Source organism: Myxocyprinus asiaticus, chromosome 45 (genome assembly GCF_019703515.2).
Source record: "Myxocyprinus asiaticus isolate MX2 ecotype Aquarium Trade chromosome 45, UBuf_Myxa_2, whole genome shotgun sequence".
Taxonomy (NCBI): domain Eukaryota; kingdom Metazoa; phylum Chordata; class Actinopteri; order Cypriniformes; family Catostomidae; genus Myxocyprinus; species Myxocyprinus asiaticus.
In genome coordinates this window covers 1,934,754-1,954,451 of record NC_059388.1, presented here as the reverse complement: position 1 = coordinate 1,954,451, position 19,698 = coordinate 1,934,754, and the positions used below count along the sequence as shown (strand labels likewise).

The 19,698-nt window shown below is 42.7% G+C and overlaps 1 long non-coding RNA gene across 1 annotated transcript in view; it reads right to left on the bottom strand.

Moving 5' to 3' along the window:
• Positions 1-21: 21 nt before the first annotated feature.
• LOC127435358 (uncharacterized) overlaps positions 22-19,698 on the bottom strand; it is a 58,951-nt gene continuing 39,274 nt past the window's right edge. The window contains exons 2-9 of the long non-coding RNA XR_007896187.1: positions 2,073-2,175; positions 1,633-1,829; positions 1,453-1,538; positions 1,255-1,370; positions 1,116-1,161; positions 970-1,023; positions 699-834; positions 22-64 (exon numbers count right to left, since the gene is read on the bottom strand). This is a non-coding gene — a long non-coding RNA (uncharacterized LOC127435358). The remainder of the gene's footprint in view (positions 65-698; positions 835-969; positions 1,024-1,115; positions 1,162-1,254; positions 1,371-1,452; positions 1,539-1,632; positions 1,830-2,072; positions 2,176-19,698) is intronic.

Genomic DNA, 19,698 nt, shown 5'->3' with positions numbered 1-19,698 from the left:
AAATTACCTTGAACTGCGGCAAGAAAATCTTCCGACAAAGAAGCATAGGAACAGGGTCTTGATTCTGTAGCAGATTAAGAATATGAAATGTAGAATGATAAGCATTTGTGCTTTGGAATTCTAGTTATTTGTTGCAGTATAATTTTAAAACCAAGCAAGCTGACTGGCTTATATCAACTGGAATAAAGTGTCCAGATACTGTGACAATTTCCCAATGGGAAAAGGGAAGCCCCTTTCAGCTAAATGGCTGACCAGGGATAGCCGTAGCCACCATTAGCTGCTGGCCATTGGCCATCCCTATCGTAATTGTCTGTTTGGAGTGTTTGGCAGTGTTATGATCTGGGGTTGCTTCAATTGGTCAGGTCTAGGAAATACACTGACACATCTTATGTCTAAACATGCTTCCAAACAGAGATAATGTGCCATTTACCCTTAGTGTACTGAACTAATCATTTAAATTCTTTTGACTGATGTTTTTTCACAAGTCAGTCACAAGAGAACACATGATGGAGGTGACTGAGCTTCAGAAGGACTCTCTTTTGACTACTTGCTAGCAAAAGTAACAGAAACTTTTCATTTCATTTTCTGTAATAGAATTGCTTGGTCATGGTTAAAAATAATGATTTCAGGGTAAATCCATTTACTTGTTTGAGTTGATAATAGTTGTATACATGCAATAATTATAGTAAAGTGCATACCTGAAAGATGTGAGTTTTGTTGTTGTTTTTAGATTAACACAGTAGAGTAGTTCTCCCTTCTCAGATCACATGATTGGCAAGACTATGTTCCTTCAGACTGGTGAAGAGCTAATTCCTGTGATGGAGGATTGAAGGCCTGTTCAGATCAAAGTTAAGCAATGTTACTTGTTTTACACATCAGAGTTCATAACCAGACTATTTTAGCATTCCACCAAACCACTCCCCTGACATAGATACAAACACTTAAATCGATTGATCGACATTAATTGACCTTGAACTGCTGCTGTACAATTTTTGGTATTTTGGGCTGCTTTACATCCTTCTCCTGTTTTTAAAAACACATCAAAACATTAGTTTTTAGACAGAATGTTATGGCATACTTCATTACATTCAGTACATTAAACAAAGGGCACTTACCCCCAGCAGACAGTGACAGAGGGACAGGAACTGGGTTTTGAGGAAGCTGTTACAAATTGTACAAATATATGCAGTTTGTGAACATTAGAAATTATACTATGCATTAATAACTCATTAAGAAATGAAATCTTCCACATACATTTTTTGGATGTAGAAACCCTGTTGGGGGTAAATTTGGGTGTCTTTGGCATTGGTGGGAGCTGGTCATAATCAGCAGACTACTCAGAGTCAGTCTGAACAAATTTAGGATTTCACCTGTGAATGACAGCATGCATGAAGTTATCAGAGGGTATAGTGTAGTTTTTAGGTTACTTTTATGCCAAACTCTAAATCTTACTTTTTCTTTGGTGAGACTCGGGCTCTGTTTCCAGGCTTGAACCCTTTTCTGCCCGAACCAGGCATTCAATGGTCCATGTCATGAATCTGAAAACATCACAAAAACAGAAGCTTCTCAATTTAACTGTTTATGTTTGCAAATGAGACATTTAGTATATTGATATTCAGTTAAAGCACTCACTCTTTGTTTTGAGTACTTCAATTGGGTGCACCTCCCACGTGTCAATGTCCAGCCGTTCATGTGACATCACTGCCTTCCGTAATCTTTCTTGGCTCTTATATGGAGGCCAGTAACGTTTGTCCTTGGTGCACCATGTTGCTGTGACAACAGCTAAACTGTCATCTTCATTTGGAAATTTCACTACAGCAAACATTGAACTGTGAACAAAAAAGCCAAATAAGTAACTCAGTTTCACAAAACATTTTACAGTCTTTGCAAAACTGAATAAAGATAACTTTTCTATAACATACAGACCTTTTTACATTTAATTGCAGTTTTACACAGTTGTCCTTGAAGACAAATAAAAATGCTAAAAGTTTGATGAAAAAAGCAAAGAATTGGTTTAAAAAGTTTGATCTATCCTTTGAAATAATGGAAAATCAGAAATAAATCATTGACACCTTTAGCTTTTCCAAATCTCTCAACTTCTTTCTGAATTTTTCTACATATACTCCAGTAATTGGACATTTTACATGGTGATGAAGTCTTCCAAAGATACTGTATCTGCAAAGTAAATCAAATGATAGAATTAGCACTGGAATGTTCAAAATCACATTATGTGAACACTAATTGCTTTAGTTTGTTCACTTTATTGTTGCATAAACTTGTCAATTGCAAATTGCATCATCTAATTTTGTGGTTACAGAGTGCACATCAGCTACTCAAACTGTACACACCATGGTACTGGCTGTAACGCGGTGTTAGTGATCTTTTAGAGAAGAGGCTTAGGATCTAATAGCAGCTTAGTTTAATGAAGACAAGGAAGGTAATACACTAAATATGGAAGAATACAAAGAACTACATATATACATTAACGCTACAGCTTAACATAAGAACAAGAACTGACAATGAGTGAATGAAACAAGAGGGTATATATACACACAGATGACTGACGAGGGAACAGGGAACAGCTATGGAACATGGAGGGCAGGTGAATGTAATCAGAAGGTGCATGCTGGGAAGTGAAGTCCATGAACAAAGGGGAAAAGTAAACAGTGAGTGAAAAAACAAGGCAGTTCGTAACACTAGCAAAATTTAGCTGTTGAATTTGTTTGTCATTGATCACATGCTTCAATAAAATCTATACAAGCCTAGAAGCAGGTCTTCACAAACTGTTTAATGCTGCTCAGAGGTGGCATTAATGTATTTACACAACAATTACAAATGCTGAAGTTAATAATTTTATGAGATTGCTGTTTTAAAAACAAAATTATGAATATAAAATAAAATTACGTTTTAAATATAAAACTAAATTATAAAATATATGCTTTATCATGAAACCATTAAAACTGAAGACTGCTCTGATGGTGCATTTCATTTACACAGAACCAAAGCAGCAGAACTGCCTTTGATACATGGGGCTAAGGTGGGACAAAGAGAATCTCTACTATACCAAAGCTGGTTCCTGCCTCAGTTGATTAAAAAATGTAATTCTGTTAATCATAATAATGAGATATTGTCATACAGCATATATCATCTCATAATATTGAGAAACTTTCTCATAACAATGGCTATCATAGTATATCATAATGAGAAACTCTCATAATTATGAGTTAATATAATATTAAGAAGAAAAAAAAAGAAACTTTTTTCATAATAATGACAAAGTGTCTCATAATTATAGCTGTCAGTTTAGGCTAATCCATGTATTTATCCACTTACAAACAAAATCTCAGGCTGACAGTGGCAAATGTAAGAATGACGTCATCAAATTAGTTATGTGAAATATTTATTTGAGCGTTTGAAATGGTCATAAATAATAACTGTTTATGAAAACAGTACAAGATTATTTGACAAGTTGAAATTATCTCGCACAACCTAATAAATATTCATGAGCTTCAGTTAAGTGACGTCACCAATGTTAATGGTCCCTATGTATTAATAAATCACCCATTTTAACAGTTAAACCTTTACTACACAATCATAAACACTCCTCTGTACATAAAGATGCGTTTAAAAGGCTAAACTTTCATAAACAAAAGCTTTGTCTCTCAATCTGGATGTTTACACCTCTGAAAACGGTTACGTTGATAACGGACTGTGAAAGCTCTAGGTTTGTGGGCAATGGATGAGTCAGGAGACAGCGAACAGTTCAGGGCAGTGTCTTTATCTTTTCAGTGGAACTGACACGGTTTATAGCCAACTCAAACAAAAGGACATTGGGTAGCAGCTTTCTTGCTCGTCCCTGGTGCTCTCTCTCCCCGCTCTGATGCCCTGGCATGCCTTTTCAGGTCTCCCTCCGCCATCACTATAATCAGAGACAGGTGTTAGAGGAATCATAACCCAGGTGACGATCCTTACCGCTCTCCCTTACCACTCTCCCTCTCCAGCAGACCGAATTGGTTCATTAAATGAAGCTTAACATTGTCTTTGTGTTTGTTTTTGAGTTGCCACAGTATGAAGTAGACTGGCATGTCTTAAGGTCAATATTAGGTCAAAAATGGCAAAAAAAGAAACAGCTTTCTCTAGAAACTCGTCAGTCAGTCATTGTTTTGAGGAATGAAGGCTATACAATGCTTGAAATTGCAAGATTTCGTACAAAGGTGTACACTATAGTCTTCAAAGACAAAGGACAACTGGCTCTAACAAGGACAGAAAGAGATGTGGAAGACCAGATGTACAACTAAACAAGAGGATAAGTACATCAGAGTCTCTAGTTTGAGAAAGACACCTCACATGTCCTCAGCTGACAGCTTCATTGAATCTACCCGCTCAACACCAGTTTCATGTACAACAGTAAAGAGAAGACTCAGGGGTGCAGGACTTATGGGAAGAACTGCAAAGAAAAAGACACTTTTGAAACAGAAAAACAAAAAGAAAAGGTTAGAGTGGGCAAAGAAACACAGATATTGGACAACAGATAATTGGAAAAGAGTGTTATGAATCTTAACTCCATTGAGCTTTTGTGGGATCAGCTAGACTGTAAGGTGCATGAAAAGTGCCTGACAAGACCGCCACATCTATGGCAAGTGCTACAGGAAGTGTGAGATGAAATGTCACCTGAGTATCTGGACAAACTGACAGCTAGAATAACAAGGATCTGCAAAGCTGTCATTGCTGCACGTGGAGGATATTTTGATGAGAACTCTTTGAAGTAGTTTAAGAAGTTCTGAACATTTTTTTCAAATTGTAACAGTAATTTTTCACGTTATTAATGTCCTGACTATACATTGTGATCAGCTGAATGCCACTTTGGTGAATAAAATTAACAATTTCTTTCCATAAGAGCAATATCTGTACATTATTCCAAACTTTTGGCCGCCAGTGTATTTATATAGATAAACATATACAAAGAATAAATATTATAAATATATCAATAATTTAAATTCCTTATGTGACCCAAACTCATTTTTGGGGGGTTCACAAATTAAGTTAAATTATTAAATTATTATTCATTGGTGCATAATGCCACCCTAGGGACCATTATAATGGGTCAAAATGCCACATTAGTTATAGTTTAAGATTTAGTTGCTTTTACACACATTCTACATGTTTTTTTTTTTTAAACTTTGCCTTAATGTGTCAAATTAAAACCAGTCTCACCATTTTATTTTATTCAGCTTTTTCTTAATTTTTTATTTGTAAAATATTTAAATGTAAAATACAGCTGCAATTCCTGTCATTTTTGTCTAACATATTAACTAAAACTCTCCTTCAGAACGATGAGCCAGTTACACACACATTAACACGTGGAACTTTATGATATGCATTTTAAACAAACATAAATGGTATTTTGAGGTTCACTTAATAATTCTTGTCAAGTGGTTACATGCGACATGCTTTGAGTACATTCTGCAGTGGCAGTACAAGCATTCAATGCACACCCATTAAAATACATCGAAGTCATCAACACAATATACTTAAATGTATAGATACATATATACAAAGAGTAAACATTATATAAATAATTAACAATCCTTATGTAACCCTAACACATTTTTCAGGGTCATTTAATTTAAATTATTAAATGTATTATTCATTTTTTTAGTTTAAGATTTTATTATATAGTTGTTTTAACAAACACTGTACCCCTTTATTTAAGTGTGCTTGCCTATACAGAGCATATTACCTGTTTATTTTTCTATACCAAAACTTTGCATTTATGTGTCTTAACCAGTCTCATTACTTTGATTTTATTTTTGATTTGTAAAATAAATAATTGAAAAATAAAGATGCATTTCCTCTAATTCTTGTCCTATATTCACCAAAACTCTAATTCACAAATATGAACCTTCAACAAAACACACATAAAAAGCAGTTTGCAGTAATACATGTTGTGATGCAATTTCATTATGTGGAACTTTATGTTATGGGCATTTTTAAACAAATATGCATGGTATTTTGAGGTGCAATTTAATTATTGTCAAGTAAAGTTATAAACAATGCATTCTGCATTTGCAGCATGTAACTAGTGGCCTGCCACAGTGGACCGAATTGCCATCAGCTGGCCAGTGGTCTGCCGACGGAGGCCCAACTGTGGCATGCCACTGGGGACATGCAGCCCAAACAAACGCTAGTGGTCCGACGAGTGCTTGCCGACGGTCGGCTTATGGAGGACCAACCGTGTCAAGCCTCTGGTGGCGTGCCACCCAAAAAACGTCAGCGGACCAATAGGTCATTCTGCCTTTGTGCTTTTTGGAGCTTCAAAGTTCTGGTCACCATTCACTTGCACTGTATGGACCTACAGAGCTGAAATATTGTTCTAAAAATCTTAATTTGTGCTCAGCAGAAGAAACAAAGTCATACACATCTGGGATGGCATAAGGGTGAAAAAATTATGAGAGAATTTTAATTTTTGGGTGAACTATTCCTTTAAAGGGATAGTTGCCACTAAAGATAATAGCCCATAAAAAGAAAATTCTCTCATCATTTACTCACCCTCATGTCATGCCAGAGGTATATTAGAGGCTGACCGATTAATCAGCACCGATAACAGATTTCTGGAACTATCGATTATTGGCAAAAATCCACACCAATAGTTTTTTCCCATTGTGTCCAGTGCTGGAGCAGCTGGAAAGGTCTGCTGTCATTATACAGTATGAGAGCGGCCTCTAGATCACTTCACTGTTGCCTTGTGGTGTTTGTTTTGACACGTGAGACTACACTCTGCCTGGAGCGGAACACTTCAGATGCAGATTTAAAACATCAACAATTAAAAGGTATGTATACAGTACACTACAGTACACATTGTCATATCATTATAAAGTATTGGTTGACTAGATACCTCATTAGTAGAGAATAGCAGTGTGTTTGCCGACAAGGCTGAGAGGAAGCTAACATTAAAGCTAACCTCAAGCGGTTAGAACAATATGACAAAAGTACATGTAAGTCCTACCCAGATGTTTAAATGTCACGATTGTTACCATCTATTACCATCTGTTTGCATTAGTTTATATCCAGCTGGTCACATTTTTGCATTCGTTAGCCAGTAAAGTTGCATATTTAAAGCTAGTGACATGAGAACGTCCTGGTTACTTTCGTAACGAGACGTTGTGTCGATGTATTGACACTAGGGGTCACTCTTGGGAGCCCCAAACAACTCTGATCTTTGAGAAAAGGCCAATGGGAATTGGCGAGTGGAATTTGCATGCCACTCCCCCGGACATATGGGTATAAAAGGAGCTGGCTCGCAACCACTCATTCAGGTTTTGTGCTGAGGAGCCGAGACAGGGTCCTGGCCATTTCAGCAGGTAGTTCAGTGTTGTGGCAGGAGGGACACAACGTCTCGTTCCCTCCATCAGGGAACGGAGGTTACGAAAGTAACCAGGATGTTCCCTATCTGTCACTCACTCGATGTTGTGTCAATGTAGTGACACTAGGGGTCCCTGTATGAAATGCCACAACTAGCTGAACTGTGTTACGTGGACTGGCGGTGCGAGACGGTCAAACCATTGCGTGCCTCGTAGCCAGCACACCTGGCCGTCACATAACCTCCCCCAATGCTCCTACGAGCATCATACGGTCCCCCGCACCTCGGGGACAAGTCGACTGCCCAAAATGGAGACAGGCCACCCCAGCCGTGGCCTCTTCTCTTCTTTTTTCTCCCCAAAAAAGAGTGGAAATCGATTAGCTGGGGCCATAAGTGTCCGCGTTGGGGGGGAGGGTCCTTTCCGAAAGGGAATACACCGTGGAGATCACACCCTGCCCAAAGGGGAGGCAATTGTGTGGAAATATGTCACATGGTCTTACCGAGTCTTGTCGGCAGTGTCGCTTGTAGAGAAGTCCCTGTGGAAGGTCCTACCCAGAGGGGATGGAGCTCTACAAACATGGCGACCGGTGGCAGAGGGGGACTCTACCCAAGGAAGACATGGGTTTACCAATGGGGAAACCGTCTCGTGGAAGATAGATCACACGGGCTTACATACAGGCAACCAGCACATGTGGAGCACCTACCCCAGTACAGGGCCTATTAGCACACATACTGGGCCAGCATCGAATTTCTCCGTGAACTCGTCTGCCACAGGGCTAAGGAGGAAGGACATCCAGGGTCCATGACCTCGTGAACATGGCTGGGGGTAAAAAGCGCACATCTCCCCCTCCAGGAGGGGAAAGGCGCTGTACGCAAGTGGTACACCCGGCCAGTTGTCCCGCAAACGTACCTGTTCATACCTGACAACACACGGGACGAAAACGGCTCAACCCAGAGATTGTAGAACCTCGCGAAGGTATTGGGTGTTGCCCAGCCCGCTGCTCTACAGATGTCTGCTAAAGAGGTGCCATTGGTCAGGGCCCAGGAGGCCACCACACTCCGGGTAGAGTGTGCTCGTAGCCCCAAGGGGAGCAGCACGCCCTGGGCGTGATATGCCAAAGCGATGGTGTCAATGACCCAGTGGGCGACCCTCTGTTTGGAGACAGCGCTCCCTTTCTGCTGTCCTCCAAAGCAGACAAAGAGCTGCTCAGAGCATCTAAAACTCTGCATGTGATCCAAATAGTTGCGCAAAGCATGCACTGGACACAGCAACAACAAGGCTGGGTCTGCCTCCTCCTGGGGCAGCGCTTGCAGGTTCACCACCTGATCCTGAAACAGGATCATGGGAACCTTGGGCACATAGCCCGGTCGGGGTCTCAGAACCACGTGAGAATATTCTGGACAGAACTCCAGGCACGTGTCGCTGACAGAGAATGCCTGCAGGTCCCCTACCCTCTTGATGGACATGAGCACATTCAGGAGGGCAGTCTTCAAAGAGACCACCTTTAGCTCAACTGACTCCAGGGGCTCAAACGGGGCTCCCTGCAGGCCCCGTAGGACCACGGAGAGATCCCATGAGGGAATGAGGTGCGGTCTGGGAGGATTCCGCCTCCTCACGTGTCTTAAGGAACCTGATGATCAGGTCATGCTTCCCAAGACCTACTGTCAACTGGTGCGCCGCATTAGCAGCCACGTACACCTTCAAGATGGAGGGGGACAGCCGCCCCTCCAGCCTCTCCTGCAGGAAGGAAAGCACCGACCCGGCTGCGCATCTCTGGGGGTCTTCGCGTCGGGAAGAACACCACTTAGCAAACAGACGCCACTTCAAGGCATACAGGCACCTCGTAGAGGGAGCCCTAGCCTGAGTGATCGTGTCTACCACCGCAGGTGGTAGGCCACTTAGGTCTTCCACGTCCCATCCAAGGGCCAGACATGGAGATTCCAGAGGTCTGGTCGCGGGTGCCAGATGGTGCCCCGTCCCTGAGAGAGGAGATCCCTTCTCAGGGGAATTCTCCAGGGAGGGGCTGGCGTGAGGATTGTGAGGTCCAAGAACCAAGTCTGGGTGTGCCAGTAGGGTGCTAGTAGGATGACATGCTCCTCGTCCTCCCTGACCTTGCACAGGTTCTGTGCAAGTAGGCTCACTGGGGGGAATGCATACTTGCGCAGCCCCTGGGGCCAGCTGTGTGCCTGCGACTCTGTGCCAAGGGGAGCCTTGGTCAGGGCGTACCAGAGCAGGCAGTGGGAGGATTCCCGGGAAGCAAACAGGTCTACCTGCGCTTGACTGAATCAACTCCAAATCAGCTGGTCCACCTGGGGGTGGAGTCTCCACTCTCCACTAAGTGTGACCTGCCGAGACAGTGTGTCTGCCGTGCTGTTGAGGTCGCCCAGGATGTGAGTGGCTCGCAACGACTTGAGTCGCTGCTGACTCCAGAGGAGGAGATGGCGGGCGAGTTGCGACATGCGACGCGAACGCAAGCCACCTTGGCAGTTGATGTACGCTACCGTCACTGTGTTGTCCATCCGGACCAACACGTGCTTGCCCTGGATCAACGGCCGAAGCCTCCGCAGGGCGGCAAACACTGCCAGCAACTTGAGGAAGTTGATATGCCAATGCAGTCACGGCCCTGTCCAGGAGCCCGCGGCTGCGTGCCCGTTGCACATGGCTCCCCAGCCACGCTCGGAGGCATCTGTCGTAACCACGACGCACCTGGACACTTGCACTTAGGGGACCCCTGCCCGCAGAAATGCAAGGTCCGTCCAAGGGCTGAACAAGCAGCGGCAGATCGGCATGATGATCACGCGATGTGTGCCGCGACGCCATGCCCATCTCGGGACTCGAGTCTGAATCCAGTGCTGAAGTGGTCTCATATGCATCAACCCGAGCGGCGTGACCGCCACCGAGGACGCCATATGCCCCAGGAGCCCCTGAAATTGCTTCAGTGGGACTGCTGTTCTCCGCCTGAACAACTTCAGACAGTTTAGCTCTGACTGCACGCGCTCGCTTGTGAGGTGCGCCATCATAGAGACTGAGTCTAACTCCAACCCGAGAAAAGAGATGCTCTGTACCGGGGAGAGCTTGCTCTTTTCCCAGTTGACCCGAAGCCCCAACCGGCTGAGGTGCCTGAGCACCAGGTCCCTGTGCGCACACAACAAGTCTCGAGAGTAAGCTAGAATCAGCCAGTCATCGAGATAGTTTCGTGAAGACGCGAGGTGACAGGGACAGACCGAAGGGGAGGACCTTGTACTGGTATGCCTGGCCCTCAAAGGCGAACCCCAGAAAGGGCCTGTGCCGAGGTAAAACCGAGACGTGGAAGTATGCATCCTTCAGGTCTACCGGCACGAACCAATCTTGATGCCAGACGCTCGCTAAAATGCGTTTCTGTGTCAGCATCTTGAACGGGAGCCTGTGCAAGGCCCAGTTCAGTACTCGCAGGTCCAAGATTGGCCGCAACCCACTGCCTTTCTTGGGCACGATGAAGTAGGGGCTGTAGAACCCCTTCTTCATCTCAGCTGGAGGGACAGGCTCTATCGCATCCTTCCGCAGAAGGGTCGCGATCTCTGCACGCAGGGCAGCCCCGGGCGAGGGGGACCAATGGGACAATCGCGTCGGACATACCGGTGGGTGGGGCCTCGCGGCGGGGCGGAGCCAGAGGCACCATGTTGAGGGGGCTCAAACTCTGAGCTCGTGGCCATGCCGAGTCTGGGGACATCGAAGCACTTACCTGGCTCCGGGTACCCATCATAGGACCGGTCAGTGACAGGGAAGGAGGGGAACCGTCCTCGTAATCCATCACAACTGCTGGCAAAAAAATACTCAAAACAGACACAAGCAGCATATATATCAACCACAAATAATATAATATTGAGCAGATTTGCATTGGAGTGACGTCACCTCCCCTCTTCCAATGATTGGCTATAGGAGGCGCTGTCGATCAAGAACTAGTGGACCAATAGGGACGCAAAACGCCCCCTGATTTACATGAAACTCTACTCACAAGTTTTGGAAAACCAAGTGCAGAACTTGGAAACAAAAGCAAAGAAAAATACTGCGTAAGCATACAATTTTTTTTTAAATATGAGCAAAATTGTCAGAGAGCAAAAAAACTGTAATATAACCAAGGAAAACATGATTTGGTTTGCAATTCTGATGCCAATTTTTTTTTCAGCATATTTTAAATGTGTTCATATATTTTTGATTCATGCTAGTTCTTTTTTGATCTGCGCTAATTATTTTGATCTGCGCTTATTATTTTGATCTGTGCTTTTTATTTATTTTTGCGATCATTATTTTTTTATCTGCACTTTTAATTTTTTGATTCACGCTTACTATTTTGATTCACGCTTATTATTTTTGGATCCGTGACCGCAATACTTTTGACGGGATTTTGATCCCATAAGGTACTGCCCAACTTAGTTATCGGTATTGGTAAAATCCACTATCGGTCAACCTCTAATGTGTATGACTTTCTTTCTTCAGCTGAACACAAACAAAATTTTTAGAAGAATAAATCCACTCTGTAGGTCCATACAATGCACAAAGAATGCATATTGCCAAAAACAAAACAAGAACTCTTAGGAGAGAATAGCGCTTAGGAGGGCTGTTTGAAAGTAGAGATTTATTGTAAAAAAAAAAAAGACTTATATATTGATCTGTTTCTCACCCACACCTATCATATCATATCTGAACACAAGCTTCAAAAGTTTTGGACCCTGTTGTAGAGGTCTGCAACCTGACCCGGGCCCAACGGGACCCGAGAACCCGACAGGTTGAATGAAAAAATAAACACACTCTCACTCACAGACACGTGCGAACGGACGAGTAAGGGTCTGTTCACACCGAAAGTGTTTTTGCGCGCATCTGTTCTGTTTTCCCCTTGTTTTCCTATATAAACACATGCTGGACGAATGTCTTTGACTGTTGCACTGCTTCTTGCTGTTTCTTCAGCATCTCACACAGGACCTGCACATTTTAAACACCATGTCAAGTTAAAAAGAACTTAAAATTTTCAAAAACGCATGTTGAAGGTCACGTGACGCCATGCAAGAAGCAGACGTGTGAGCGACGAGCTCTGCGCACTTTGTTAAATTTGTAATTATTTTCATGTTATAATCTGGTGAAATTTGATACACCAAGTTACACATTTGCTCTTTGAGGCAAAACATGGCAAAGAAGTCAAAATACTCGGGCTCTGGAGACATTAAAAGACACTTTCGTGTTCAGGATGAAAGCCCCGACAGGCCTACAGACCGGGGACTCGATTTGGATGGCGCGGTGGGAGAGGAGATCCAGCATCAATTGTCCAACTTATCGGTGATGCTGATGAAGGTTCTTGGTGACTTGGAGGATCTCGCTGTAATACGTCGATCGGTTACGGCGATGGAAATAAAATTTAGTTACAAGAGTGGCTGATGTTGAGAGACAAATCGATTGTCTGGAGTCTTCGGAGAAGGAATTAACCGCTAATCTGCCCACTATCAAAGTTGATTTGGAACATCTCCTTGAAAAGCTTGAAGATCTTGAGAATAGAAGCCGCAGGAATAACGTTCTAATTATTGGAATTCCTGAGCATGAGGAGGGCAGAGATATGGTGAAATTCCTAGACGAGCTTTTCCCGAGTCTGCTCGATATAACAGGCCATAAACTGGAAATCGAGCGAGCTCACAGAGTCCCAGCTCACAGATTTGCTGAGGGAGAAAGGCCCCGATCAATCCTTGCCAAATTTCTGAGATCATCCGATAAAGATCTTGTGTTGTGCCAGGCGAGAAGCAAAGGGAAGCTTTCTTGGAAGAACCATAATATTTTCTTGTTCCCAGACTTTGCAAGTTCGACAAGAGAGAAACGCGATCGGTTCAAGGAATGTAAGAAACTCTTACATCAGCGGAAGATCACTTTTGCTCTGATGTTTCCGGCCAAACTGATAATATAAACGAAGGACGGTCGCAAAGTATTTACATGTCCCAATTAGGCAATGTCTTTTATAGAATCAATGGGTGAGTAAACCATTGGGTGTTTCTCATGTGAGTGGGTCGACTTGCTGTACTTAATCTGGATTTTGAGGAAGCTGGGCATCATTTTAGTTTCTTTTTCTTTTTGCATTGGCTCCGCCGAGCGGCTGGAGCTTGTTTTGTGAATAACACTTTTCCTTAAAGAAACTTTTGCATTGACGGAAGATTACTTTTGCATTGAAGTTCCCGGCCAGTTTGAGAGTGGACACTATGGATGACCGCAAAATATCTACATGCTCACACAAAGGATGTTTTTTATAAAGTTGACGGATTGAGTAAGTCAATCCGAGTGAATTGACTTGACCATCCTGGGAACCAGGATGCCTTTTTTGTTTCTTTTTGTATTGGTTTCCGCCTAGGGGCTGGAGCTTGTTCTATTGAATAACACTCCTTTGGAACAGCTGTGGATTAATCTGTTCGTTCTTCGTGCTTATTCCTCCTGCTGGCTGGAGTTTGTTTTGTTAAGTATTTTTATGATACATTGGAATGATTATGTCATCCACTGAACTCATAACAGCTGGCTCACTGAACATTTGTTTGTCTGTCCGAGGAATCTGAATGGTTTTATATCAGCTGGAATTTGTCTTGTGGAAGATCACACCTTTGAGACAGTTCTGTGTATGAATCTACACGTTCTTGGTGTTCATTCTTCCTATTGGCTGGGGTTTATTTTACAAAGTAATGTTATGTAATTTTACCTCACACATTTGTGAGGCAAAATTGAGCAATCCGATGGCAAAGTTGTCGTGGGGGCTCGTGGGCGTTCATGGACCTTTTGAGTTTAGAGGGATTGTCGCTGGTTGGCGCTTTCGTGCACGGGGTTAATGCACACGTTTTTCTTTTTTCTGCTTGTTTTGTATAGGGGGAAGTTCGGGGTTTGATTGTTTCACTAATGGGGAATGTGGTCTGTATAATTTTGTTTTTGACACACAGTGTCAAATGTTAATATGAGTGGATTGTCTCTCTCCACATGGAATGTAAATGGGTTAGGGCACCCCATAAAAAGAAGGAAGGTTATTACTTTTCTTAAACGTAAGAAATATGATATAGTGTTTCTTCAAGAAACACATCTCTCCCCGCAGGAAGCTGAAAAGGTATGGGAAGATATGGGGTGGACATGTTTTCTTTAGTGCTGGCACAAGTAAGAGCAAGGGAGTCATTATATTGATAAATAATCTTCTACAATTCAAATGTCTCAAACAGACTAAAGATAAACTAGGGAGAGTCATTATTGTTTTAGCTGAAATTCAGGGGCAAAGGTTGATTTTGGCCAATATATACGCACCTAACACTGATGATCAGGGCTTTTTTATAGATCTTGAAGGGATGCTGCAAACCGCTGGCACCCCTCATGATATAATATTGGGAGGAGACTTTAATCTTTTGATGGACTCAGTCCTTGATCATAGTGAAGCAAAAGTGTGTAAGCCCCCTAGAGCAACACTGACGCTTCACAGGATGTGTAAAAATCTTGGTCTTACAGATATTTGGAGACTTTTGAACCCATCTGGTAGTGACTAAACATTTTTTCATCACTCCATAAGATTTATTCTAGAATAGATTTTTTTTTTAATATCCAAATCCCTCATTTCATCTGTTGTTGATTGTTCAATTGGAAACATCTTAGTCTCAGATCACACCCTGGTGAGTTTAGAGGTGTTGCCATATACAGAGAAAAATAAATCATATAGTTGGCGCCTTAATGTGTCCCTTTTGCAAAATCCTGATTTCCAACAAATGTTAAAGACTGAAATCAATGTTTATATGGAGACCAACTGGTCCTCAGTATCCTCTGTGGGCATGTCTTGGGAGGCACTTAAGGTGGTTCCTACAGGCAAGGCTCTGGGGCCTGACAGCTTTGCCGCTGAGTTTTTCAAATCTTATGCTACAGAACTGGCTCCACTTTTGTTAGAAGTTTATACGGAATCATTAAAGAATGGAAAGCTTCCGCCAACCATGATACAAGCCCGGATCAGTCTGATTCTTAAAAAGGACAAAGATCCAAGCGAGTGTAAAAGTTACCGTCCAATTTCCCTGATTCAGTTAGACGTAAACATTTTGTCAAAAATTCTGGCTAATCGATTAAGTAAAGTTATGACATCACTTATACATATAGATCAGGTGGGGTTTATTCGAGGCCATAGCTCTTCTGATAACATTAGGCGTTTCATCAATATCATGTGGTAAGTAGCGAATGATCAGACTCCGGTCGCTGCCATCTCACTTGATGCTGAAAAAGCGTTTGATATGGTAGAATGGGATTATCTTTTTAAGATTTTGGAAATGTATGGGTTCGGGAGTACTTTTATTGGTTGGATTAAGCTACTTTATAGACACCCTGTAGTGGCGGTACAAACAAATGGACTAATTTCAGATTTTTTTACTCTGGATAGGGGCAACCGGCAGGGTTGCCCTCTTTCCCCCTTATTGTTCTGTCTTGCCCTGGAACCATTAGCAGCCGCGATAAGAAAGGAGGATGATTTTCCAGGGGTGATTGCGGGAGGTGTGTTGCATAAGCTTCTGCTTTGCGCAGATGATATTTTATTATTCGTCACTAACCCTACTACTATTATGCTTTGCCTCCACAGAATTATTAATTCCTTTTCCAAGTTCTCAGGATACAAAGTCAATTGGTCTAAATCCGAAGCTTTGGCTTTGACAGCGTACTGTCCAGTAACGGCTTTTCAGCCGGGCGCCTTCCAGTGGCCCAAACAGGGAATTAAGTATTTGGGAATTTTATTCCCAGCAAATTTGTCTGATTTAGTCAGAGTTAATTTTGATCCCTTAATAAAGATGTTTTCAAATGATCTGGACAGGTGGGCTTCATTACATTTATCGATGATTGGGAAGATTAATGTTATTAAAATGAATTGTATTCCAAAATTCAACTACCTGCTACAGTCTCTCCCTGTAGATGTCCCCATCTCTTATTTCAAGCAATTTGATAGCATAGCAAAATCCTTTATTTGGAATGGTAAGCGTCCCAGGTTAAATTTCAATAAGTTTCATAGGCCGATTGACAATTGTGGGTTAGGCCTACCCAAGATTTTGTTTTATTATTATGCATTTTGTCTTAGACATTTGGCTCATTGGTTGCTTCCACCTGAGAGAGCCCCTCCCTGGTTTTGTACTGAAAAGGAAGTTCTTGCCCCTATCTCGCCATTGCAAAGCCTTTTGATCAAACTAGCCAGAGAGGTTAAGTCGCACCCTGTTATTTTGCATTTGCACTCGATATGGACAAAAGTGTCCAGAGTGTTTAAAAAACGTAGCCTCGAGCATATGGCTGAACCCTAAACTATGTATTAATAAGTCCCCTTTCTGTTGGTCAGATTGGATTGTGAGAGGGGTTAATGCACTCAGTGACCTATATGAGGGTGGAGTATTGAGACCTTTTGAAAATTTGGTTCAACATTTTGGCCAGGTGATTTGTTCAAGTGTGAGCAACTGGCCATCTTGAAAACTCTGTCATTTCTGTAAATGTCACCTTTGTTTTGGACAGAAACAAATCAGAACCCATGCAATATCTGAGCAAAAGACCAAGCTCCTTCTGGTCTCTCTCCCTATTGAATCAAAGCAGGTGATTTGAGACAGTGCTTTCAGATGGGGACATTGATTCTGGGAACTTGATGGATTTTGTTACACTTCTTTCTTTTGGTTGGAGAGTTTCTGTTATTTTGTCCAGCATTTCTGCAGTCATGGTTTCCCCAATAAATTGCAGAAAGGGTTGCCAGCAATTTATTATGTAGGCTGGTTGTTGAACCATCTCTTTGTGTGTAATTTCTTCCAGTATTTTCAGGAGATTGCTTTCATGAGGAAGCACAGAGCAGTTGTGACTGCTAAGAACACTGAGGATCTCAGCACTCTGGAAGTCATGGAGTGCTTCTCTTAACACATCCTTCTCTGCTGGGTTAACATAATTGAAAAAAACCTCTGTGACGTGGAGGAGGGCATGGCCGGTGCTGAATCAGTTGATCAGTGGGAGAGCGAGATAATGGGGAGACGGAGGTGCCAGTTCAAGAGAGAGAGAGAGAGAGACGTACCCATGTTGTGTGTGTGTCCTTATGTTTTATGTTGGTTTAAGTTTATGTTTACCATTAAATTTTATGTTGACTGTTCAGCCGGTTCCCACCTCCTCCTTGCCCATCCTTATACTGTTACAGAGGTGCCGAAATCCGGGAGGGAGGAGGGATGCGCTGTCATGGAGTCCTTGCCGCTGCCATACACCAGGGGAGCAGCCGCGGCCGTCTGCCTGGGGATATAGGGGTCGCTGCCAGCCGGCGAGAGCCAGAGGAACCGCTGCCATCCACCGAAGAAGGGGAGGAGCAGTTTCATCTGCCAGGGGCCAGAGGACTTGCTGCCGTCCGCCGGGGGAGGAGCGAGCTGGCATCCGCCAGAGGGCAGAGGAGCAGTTGAGGACCGGGCAACAGTGCGTCTGGGAGCCGGTGAGCAAGTTCTTTTCTCTCTCTCCTCTCTCTCTCTCTCTCTCTCTGTGTCTTCTCTTGCCCTTTCCCTCTCCCCAGGCCTGAGGAGTGTGAAGAGGAGGAGGGCGTGGCTGGGCCATGATGGTGCACGTCTGGCGCTGGATCAGCTGATCAGCGGGAGAGCGAGATAAATGGGAGCTGGAGGCCCCAGTTAGAGAGAGAGAGAGAGAGAGAGAGAGAGAGAGAGGGGCACGCACGCACGCACGCACGTGGCCATGTTGTGTGTGTCCTTATGTTTTATGTTGGTTTAAGTTTGTTTACCATTAAATTTTATGTTGACTGTCCCGCCTCCTCCTTGCCCATCCTTATACTGTTACAACCTCCATCAGGCTGGTCTCTTGTGAAGGAAGGGATAGTGCTTCTTTTAGAAAAGGAGGTGCAAGCTGGATTGGCAAATATCCAAAGCGCAGCCATCCAATTTCCAAAATACGTACAACAGCTTCCCACTCTTGTTCTTGGTAAGTGTTATGTAGAGTAAGGATCTTGTACTATATGTTGTTCCTGAAGTTCTTGTTTCATAAAACGTCTCCCAGAATTCAGTTAGACAGTCTTGGAATACTCCATACTCCACACGTTTAAATGCTTTATTGGCATTCAGTATGTTTTTGTTTGAGAGAGCATGAATCATATCATTTACACAATGAACTCTGCGAACTACAATAGTTTTGTTTCAACCACATTTCTTCGGTTTCCAAAGAACATGTATTGTTGCATGTTGGATTCTGGGTGTCAGATGACTGAGGTGGATCTTATGTCACTGGCTGTGTTCTCTCAGTTACTTCAACAGCTGTGCTTGCTGAAATGGAGATAGGATCTGACTCAGCTGGAACTGTTTCCAGTAGTGATTCAACAACTATTTCATTCACCACACATTCAGCATGTAAATGTGAGTATACTAGTATATCAGAGAGCGCATCAAAGGATGTGTTCACATCAGCACTAAGGAACATGAGATAGAAGGAGGGCATTGCACAGTTTGATTTCTGTTCTGATTGTGACATCTTGATGTATATGGAGGGTCTGGGGTGGAAGTATGCCGAGGTCTCTTTGGAGTCAGAGGTGTATCAGTAGTGTCACTCAGATCAGAATCCTGATCCTCATCTCTCAGTCTTGTGCACACACAGAGTCTTAGGATTTTGTGATGTGTTGCCTCATACAAGCTGCCAAATGTCAGATGTTCATCAAGTGGATCTTCTGTGCCGAAGATACAAAGGATAAAGTCTAAGTCTTCAGCTTTGCCTTTAGATGATACCCCATCAGGGATTTTTTTGTTGTTGTTGTTTTTTTTTGTTGTTTTTTTTTTTTGCCAATATTCAGAACATTTGACAGTCTCATCTTTCTTAACAACAACATCTCGTGTTCCATTATCATTGGGTCTTCTAACTTGTTTGTAGCTGCAGTCTTGGTAGTGCATCCAACCAAGTTAAACTTTCCTTTTCTTGCTTTCTGCATTCTTGTTGCCATGTCCATGTGTTTTTTTCTCTTTTGGAATGGCTGGTAGTTTCATTTTTTTCTCAAGTGATCAATCAATTTTTGTTTCTTGTCTTCATTTTTGTTCTACTCTTCTTGTGTTTTTGTCCAGTTCTTTGCAAAAACCCTGTCACCATAGTGAGGTATATACTTTGACAGTTCCTCTTCATTTAATAGTCTAGCAACATCAGGATCAATCTGCAGGATATAAATATTTTACATTTTTGTATGTATTTAGTCTTAGATATGAAATTGTGTTTTTTATAAGACTAAATGTTATTTCATCATAACTGTATTTTTAGAGTTCATGATCCAATCTATACTCCCCTGCAAAGGCAAAGTGCAGTAATTACACATTCTACGTAACATTGAGACCCTATT